This window comes from Panulirus ornatus, chromosome 25 (assembly GCF_036320965.1).
Source record: "Panulirus ornatus isolate Po-2019 chromosome 25, ASM3632096v1, whole genome shotgun sequence".
NCBI classification, from domain to species: Eukaryota; Metazoa; Arthropoda; class Malacostraca; order Decapoda; family Palinuridae; genus Panulirus; species Panulirus ornatus.
In genome coordinates, this window is record NC_092248.1 from 12,604,203 (window position 1) to 12,612,342 (window position 8,140).

The 8,140-nt window shown below is 41.2% G+C and overlaps 1 protein-coding gene across 4 annotated transcripts in view; it reads right to left on the bottom strand.

Moving 5' to 3' along the window:
• The window catches only part of LOC139757272 (uncharacterized), a 565,387-nt gene extending 564,323 nt beyond the window's left edge, over positions 1-1,064 (bottom strand). For 3 of the 4 annotated variants that reach the window (XM_071677613.1, XM_071677618.1, XM_071677617.1), the window contains exon 1: positions 711-1,064. The gene's annotated coding sequence lies outside the window, so the exon portion shown is untranslated. The remainder of the gene's footprint in view (positions 1-710) is intronic. The other variant, XM_071677619.1, reaches the window with a different exon arrangement.
• Between the last annotated feature and the right edge of the window lie 7,076 nt (positions 1,065-8,140).

Genomic DNA, 8,140 nt, shown 5'->3' on the forward strand with positions numbered 1-8,140 from the left:
ATTTAATTAACTAAACTGGTCGCCTTTCAACGTTTGGAAAAATATTTCGCTGTGATTTAAGTCCGGCCGTAGGCACTGCCATTTCATAAGCTCCTTACCTGTGTGGCCTGTACCTGAACGATCATGGCAGACAAAGATGTCTGTCAATTAACTTACAGAACAACTCTCCTCCTTTAATTACAAAAGAAATTGGCAGCGTTAAGTCGTCAAGATAATCAGACATCGTGATGAAGAATACTCTCAGGGAAAGTAAGTATACATAATTACACTGAAGAACTGTTGAATCATGTACGGAGGCGTGTCATTCTTCGTCACATGGCGAGTAATTTTTGTTACTTTAATGCAAAACACAGGAAGACAACACCTCACGAGTGACAACTGCTACTTTAATACAAAAAATGATTACAGAAAATGCTTGCCTCTGCCTTGCCTCTCCCTTGCGTCCGCCCTTCAGCCACACCATCACTGAAACGTTAAAACTATACACAGTTAGTTAAGGCAAACCTTTCGAATAACGGAGAAACACAGCAGACGTCAGGGAACATTAGAGGAGTGAACGAAGTGGTTCCATTAGGCAGAGATCTGGGGCACCAACCAACGTTGGCTCTGACACATGTGGGCGCCCGACGCCTTGCCAACCGACACTCCACAGACCAACGTTCGAACCCCTGGACAGACAAGCTGAAACGTTGACACCTAAACATATTCACCTGAATTGAACTGAAGAAACGTTGTTGTGGTTGAGCTGAATTCCTTCTCTTACATAGAGATCCGGCCGTTCCTCAAGGCTGGTGAATCATGATAAGGCTCAGTGTTGGTACTATATGTACTTATTCCTCTTGGGAGAGCACTATGCTGAAAATCTATCCACCACGCAAACACTTTCGGTCTATTCGCCACGGCTTGTTACTACCAGCTTATATAACTGAAGGCAGAACATCACAAGATGCACTCTAAATAACACCTATGCTGGCAAAAAGAATGCAAAGAAACTATGGATCTGGGTGGGCGGACCAGGGCGCGGAGCGGCACAACCTCACCTCACACTGCCTCACACAACACTGGCTCCCTGAGTGTGTCGCCACATTTCCCGGGCAACACTGGCATAAGTGCAACGTCAGGCGAGTCCAACCTTAGCACCGCGGGGGAGTTGGCTATTGCGTCATCTACATATCAAGATACAATACAACTTGGCATAGAATTACTACATGGCGCTAGTGCCACTAAATTCACTCGTCAGTGTCGAGAAAGGCTTAGGCCACGTCGAGTTGTAGCTGGCTTCAATCCACGTTACAGAGTAGCTGTCAGAATGGGTGGTATGAGATATCTTGCATATACTCGTTCATTAAGTGATCATGCTGCGCATTTGCTTGCTCTACTGCCTGATAGTCTGCTTGAGAAACACTTGGAAGGCTTTTGCGGAACTCTTCTTGCTTTGGTACCAAAGCTAAGGCTTGAAAATTTGCTGCAAAGATTTCGCACACCTCTGCTTACTTCAGTAACTGATAGAAGCCTCGAAAAGACTGACAAAATGCAGAATGAAGTTACTAAAAATTAGTCTTGTTTCTCCTAGACTAACCAAGAACATGTACATGTCGAACGCGTGAAGGAAAGGTGAGGAATAGATGTACAGTGTAAAGTGAAATGGTGATGTGTAAAGTGAAACAGTACGAAGTGCTTTTATTAGCTTGGAAATGCATGTTTCATTGGTATTAGAGACAGTAACACAAGTCAATCCTCTTACTGGTATTAAGGTTCATAAAAAAAATCTCAATAACCCTCCAGGCTTTCTTCTCCAAAGGCAAACATCATTCTAAATGATTTACCAAAGCGGCAACTAAGCTCAGACTTTCTGTTCTTAATGAACTTTACTGGATACGTCTGCTGCTCTATATTCTCCACTGGCATCATTATTCTCTAACCTTAATCGTTTCATCAGCTCATAACTTGAGGCTGGGAGTCGCACATGACACCCTTGGTTATACAGATCCTGTCACCAGCGAGCACAGTCTTTCGCAAAATATATATCACAGATGAGTCGACAACAGATAAGTGGAAGAGGCAGCATTGCTGCTTTCGTGACACAGCACTGATGGCTCCTTCTACAGTAATTCTTTCATCAGTTATCAGGGTTTTCAGATGAACCAAGACAGAAGGCATCCCAAGTACACACTGAGGGAGGACCCAACCCAGAATTTATTGCATGCGACATTAATTCATGATTTCTGATGCGACAAGGCAATCCTTAACAACGCAAAATCAAACTATCGGAAGATGAGCTAAAGAGACACTCAAATGATTAAAACTACATATTGAAAAATGAATTATTCATTGAACATTAACAAACTAACTGGTGATGACATAAAAATTGGCTTTAGAAATAAGATCACTTTTGATGTATATATATATATATATATATATATATATATATATATATATATATATATATATATATATATATATATATATATCCTCAAAGAGAAATAATCACGTAACGATCGGCCAAAATCAATTTGAATTGTCCTCATACATTATCTATATATTTCTAAACGAAAGATAACAGAACCTGTGACCAAAAGAAATGTAACGTAAAGACACCTCCTTATCTCAAATTCTATAGATAAAAATTGAACTTCATAAAAGTTTGTAGGTCCTTGTATTACATCAGGTTAGCCAGGACTCCCTTATAAAGAATATAAACAATGTACGGGTGACCACTTCCCGTAAACTAAGCCACCTTGTGACGTCCTCAGCCACTCAGAAGTGACGGTGCGACCCTTGAGCACGATGGTACAACAATCGAATACAATTATACGATCCTTGAACACGACCCTACGATCATTGGGTAGGAGAGGTCAAAGGTCACGCTATTATGCCGAAGGGTCGTACCATCCAGTTGTAGAGTCGCACCTTCCAGTTCGAGAGTGGCGCTGTCATGTTGACCAGCTGTACCCTCGTGCTCAATGGGTGTTGCGTGATGTTCAAGTGTCGTATCGAGATGCGTTGTATTGTACCGTCGGGTTTAAAGAATTAATCATATGCTTTCATTACATTATGCATCATCCAGATCATGGGATCTCAATTATTATTCTACACTCACAATAATTAGACATTTAAATAATACGAGAATTTTTGTTCATAAGTGCAAAAAGCTTCCCTTCTTTACCTTGTAAAGGTATTCAAATTCTCATGTAGATATTAACACTTTTATTCCATTTACTGTATAGTTTTAGCACGTAGATATTAATCATAAATACATTTCAAATCGATATTTATTCGATTTCAACTTTAAATCTTCTCATAATTTCCATCATTATGGACTGTACATTTCGTCTGTCATTACTGAGCATCCCTGAGGTCTTTCAACCACTCAAATATCAATAATTCATCACCTCCAGCACTGAATGGTGATCCCCAGCGAACTACCCCAATATGATAACGACCCGATAAACCAACATATCTGGCAACACAGTAGAGGTATTCTTGTTTGTTCCTTAACTATTACATTCAGTCACATGTTTTATGCTTTAATATCACTCATTAAGTGAAACAACTCTTTATCTACTTCTTTTCTCGTCTGAACATCATTTCTGTCTACATTCATCTTGTTTATCTGTTTATCCTTATCACTGCACAATAATAATTCCACTGTTATCTGGTCAGACCAGACTTGTTCTAGTCTAACAGTGACATTGTCTTTTTTCTCTCTGATTTTAGGCAAGTATCATCTGCTTATCTGTATACTGCGTTCTCCACTTCTCTCTCTCTCTCTCTCTCTCTCTCTCTCTCTCTCTCTCTCTCTCTCTCTCTCTCTCTCTCTCTCTCTAAAGTTTTGTCGATCTTACGCATATTCTCAGACCTGCAGGTGATCGCCTATGTAAATAATTGACCTTTTCGTTTTCTAACAATCTTTGGATAGCTTTTCACACGTCTCTTAATTCATCTGTGATTCTGCTCGTAGATTCTTACTTTCGTGTTTTCTACGAATCGTCTTCGTTTCCTGTATATTTCCTGGGCGGAAGGCTTCCAAAGGATCAACTATTCTTCATTCTTGCTAAAGGTTAGAAAACAATAACACTTAAAACTGACTTTAATATTTTATGACAACCAGGAGGCAACCATCACTTGCTATGAACAACATCTTAGATTCTTTTCTCGACTGGTTTGCTACACCACCATGACGATCATAAAGAAACGTTCTGCTAACTAGTACATATTCGCTTTTCATCGTCGGAAAATTAGGATATAGTTGCTGAGGGTTGTGAGGCTGAGGGTTGTGAGGCAGAGGGTTGTGAGGTTGTCAACAGCAACACCAGGAAGTCCCACTCAAACGAGGCATCCATCATGATGAGGTTATCACCGGGACTCGTAACACGGATCCCAAAGACAGATTCATATAATCTATGGCGAAGAAAACTATGAGCTACTTTCCATAAAGGAATCCACATCAAATCCTGGATGGTCCAGCACCTCAGTTGGTATGCAGGAGGATACCTCGTGTACCTGCTGTAACGTATCTACAAAAAAAGGGAAGCGGGAAGGTGGGAATTATATGCAGATGATACTGAAGTATTGGCTCCAACACCTCAACTTCAACAGAAGCTGACTAAAGATGCATTTTGCCATCTGGAGAACTAAGAATAAGACGCTCAGTTCCAACTAAGGCCACTCTTTATGCAACTGCAAGTAAAAAATAATGCTGCAGGTTTTATCTTTTACCCAGACGTGATATCATTGGCAAACTCACAGGCGAAGGACAAAATAACATTTTGGAGACTTTAATCAAGTTCTGATGAAAATTTCTCCGGCTTCCCTGAATCAGGCAAGCATACAAAAGTTAGCTAAACAACTGAGGGAGTGGAAAAGTCCTCATGTCAGTTGTAGGAACCGACAGCGTCCCTCTCCACACTATTTGACTTGAGTTAACAGAAAGAAAGAGAAGAAAACGAATCAGCATTTCCCTGTGGCAGAGTCATCCCTAAAGTGATTGAAAGAACCATAACTGTGGCTGTGGCGGCAGGAGATCTCTCCTCTGACAAATATTCCACTTCCTTGTCAACCTTCCTTGTAGCCGCGGGAGACGTGTGGAGGAGGTTGTTCCAGTAAGATGGTCACCCCCACCTCCTCCTCCTGCCCCGTAATGCTGAATCTAAGATCAGCTGAACCGGTCCAGCAAGACCTTTCTACGATCACGTTGCTTTTGTAAACCAGCGAGACTTCCAGATAGAAATGTGTGAATATCGAGCTGGAACGCGTGAAATAGTTTCACGTAATTAGAGACAACATCCTGCACTACTCCGATGAAATCTGAAACTGTTTTAATATTGCTCATGAGCAAGACTGAAATGCCAGATACTGAAATCCGCTGTGCTGACATTAACGAGGCTTTAAAAGAATGTTTAGACGCATTCATTAAAATCCCCGACGATACACGCCACAGGTGGAAGCCTTTTCTCCCCCAGCATTGTAGGAATGGCTTTCCGCACTGTATCCGTTTATGATGTTTCGTACAAATGCCGATGAAGTCTTGCAACGTGCTTAAAGTTTGGAAATCTTTGTACATAGCTGATCGAAGCTGTACCGAATGTTTTCTTTTGCCTGTCGAGACAACGTCGACCACACGCGTCCCCAGACGCGATATCTACCAGTCGAGACTGAATACCAGGTGCAGCTTCCAGCAAGCGTGTCTCCCTTTACCTGTCGAGACACACAGTTCGGTACAGCGTCCACCAAGAATGTCCCAGGCTTTTGTCCGTGAGTGACTCTGAGGAAAGACTTGTGTCCAAGTCTTGTCGGAGATGGTCCGGCTGTATACAACTCCCGCAGCAGTCCTTCAACCACGGCCACACCATCCAAGTGTCCTACCCTTCTACTGTAGAGCAAATATATGTCCAGTGTTCGTTGTGGTCGTCACGTATCACAACTGCAGTCCTGTGTCCTCCAGACGACAGTCCATGTGTCAGCTTGCGTCTTCATAAACGGGGAAGAAGTTGTCGTCAGCAACAAACGTCCATTATGCCGCCTTATACATTCCAATGAGATTCTTCGTCCATCTCCAGGACGAGATTACAGAACGTCTACAAACCGTTACAGTAAAATAAGATTTTCGCTTAAACATGCAGTTTGGAACTTCACTTTCTCTTCGTCAGATTGTGAGTATGTTCCCAGACTGTTGCCATTCCTCTCACCGCAGACTAGAATGTCGAATAATTCTAATTCTCTTAAACACGAAAGGCAAGTGATACTTTAGTCCTATATCAGCTTTCCTAACCCCTTGAGCACGACGGTACGACCCTTAAGCATGACGGTACAACCTCTGAACACGACGGTGCGACTCTTGGGCATAATAGCCAAGTCAGTGACCTATTCCTTCAACGTCGTGTAAATGGCGGAGCCATTATATCAGAGGCTGTGCCATCGTGCGGAAGGAGTTAAGAAGATTTTCGACAACAGCTGAATGACAGTGACAGTAGCAGCAATGATCCTTAGCTTGCTCTTACAGAACCTCCTGATCAACTTGCTACATTTTCTTTTTGAATATGTCTCCAGGGCCCCTTTTACCTGGCTCCTGCAACTTTAGGGCTGCTCAGTAGCAGGGAAGGGATGAACTCTTTTGGAGTGAGAAACTCCCTAATGAAACTGCATTCTTTTCTGTCCTTTGACAACAGTACAACCTCATCGAATGTGACCCTTCCCTCACGGCGTTACCACATGCATGCGTAGTCCGATAACACCGCTGTTACACTCTCTTCATCATGGTAATAATACCACCAATAATAGCAATTTCCTCTACAGACAATATGCAGATAACTTTGGTACATGTAGCATAATGACCCATAACTCTGACACAGCACCTTTCTGTGTCATATTTGACAACAGTGAAGTATTATGTTTAATCAGCTTTTGTAAATATGAGTTTAGACAAAATATTTTACGAGTTGATCAATCTCTTCTATCCTGTTTGCTCAGATGAAAAAAGTCCAAAGGTCATAGTGTTATATGGCGAAGGAAATAAATCAAAGTGACAGAATCCTTGGGCCATAATTTTGACTTTGAGTTGCGAGCCTACAGGCTGGGAGTAAAGAATGGCAACATTATTTTTGTGATTCCTGGTGGAACAGGCTCTCACATGATATATATCTCCAGCTTGGCTTCCTAAATTCTGAGAAAAATACTAAAAGAGAAAACTGGGGTCTTTTATCAGATGCCCCACTCATTGGCCTCAGTGGGAAGCAACCACATGGAGTGACTACATAAAGCTACAGTCGCTGTGTTTTCCCCATACAGATCTCATACTGAGAATTACATTGCGAGTTTACTGGTTGATGGAACACTAACGGTTCCTCCTGTGTGTGAGAGAGTGTGAATGACTCGCCTAAGTGTACAGCATTTCTCTAATTGTTTCTCACAAGAAGGACTGGTCAGATGGGTAAGACGTCCACCAAAACTTATGCCTTTGGTTTCTCAGTAGACGTTCCTTTTGTATACTTTTTTTTCCATTTTCCATCACATCCATCTTTTCTGTCCCTTTGCCACGTTTTCATATCACGAAGTTGGTTATAAGGATGGGAAACATAGTGACAGTTGTACAGTATAACCGTCTGTGTTCTGTTTATTATTGAAACAAGAAAATTGATGCCATTGTTGGAGAATCAACTCAGAATACCATTCAGGGAATATCTAACGCAATAAACCCCATTATTCCCATATTCTTCAACCCATTACCTATCCTCTACACTCCAGGACTTCCCTTGCCTCGTCTTCCATCCCCACTAATCCAATAAACCCATCCAGACGTCTTACCCATGAGCCATTATTTCTCATTAACCTCAACACTTCGGAACTCAGTCTTTCACGGAGCTACGCAGAATTGTATCTCAATAAAATGATAATTCACTGCACTGGCTATGGTTAATGCTTTGCTTTTTGAGCCTTATATAATCGTCTTAGCGAGGCAACGTTAGAGACAAATAAGTGAGAAATTGTGAGAAACTCTCAATTAGCTTTATCTCCTGCCCCAAATAATAATAAAAATGATAATAATAATAATAATAATAATAATAATAATAATATAATAACAATAATAATAATAATAATAATAATAATAATAATAATAATAATAATAATAATAATAAAACTT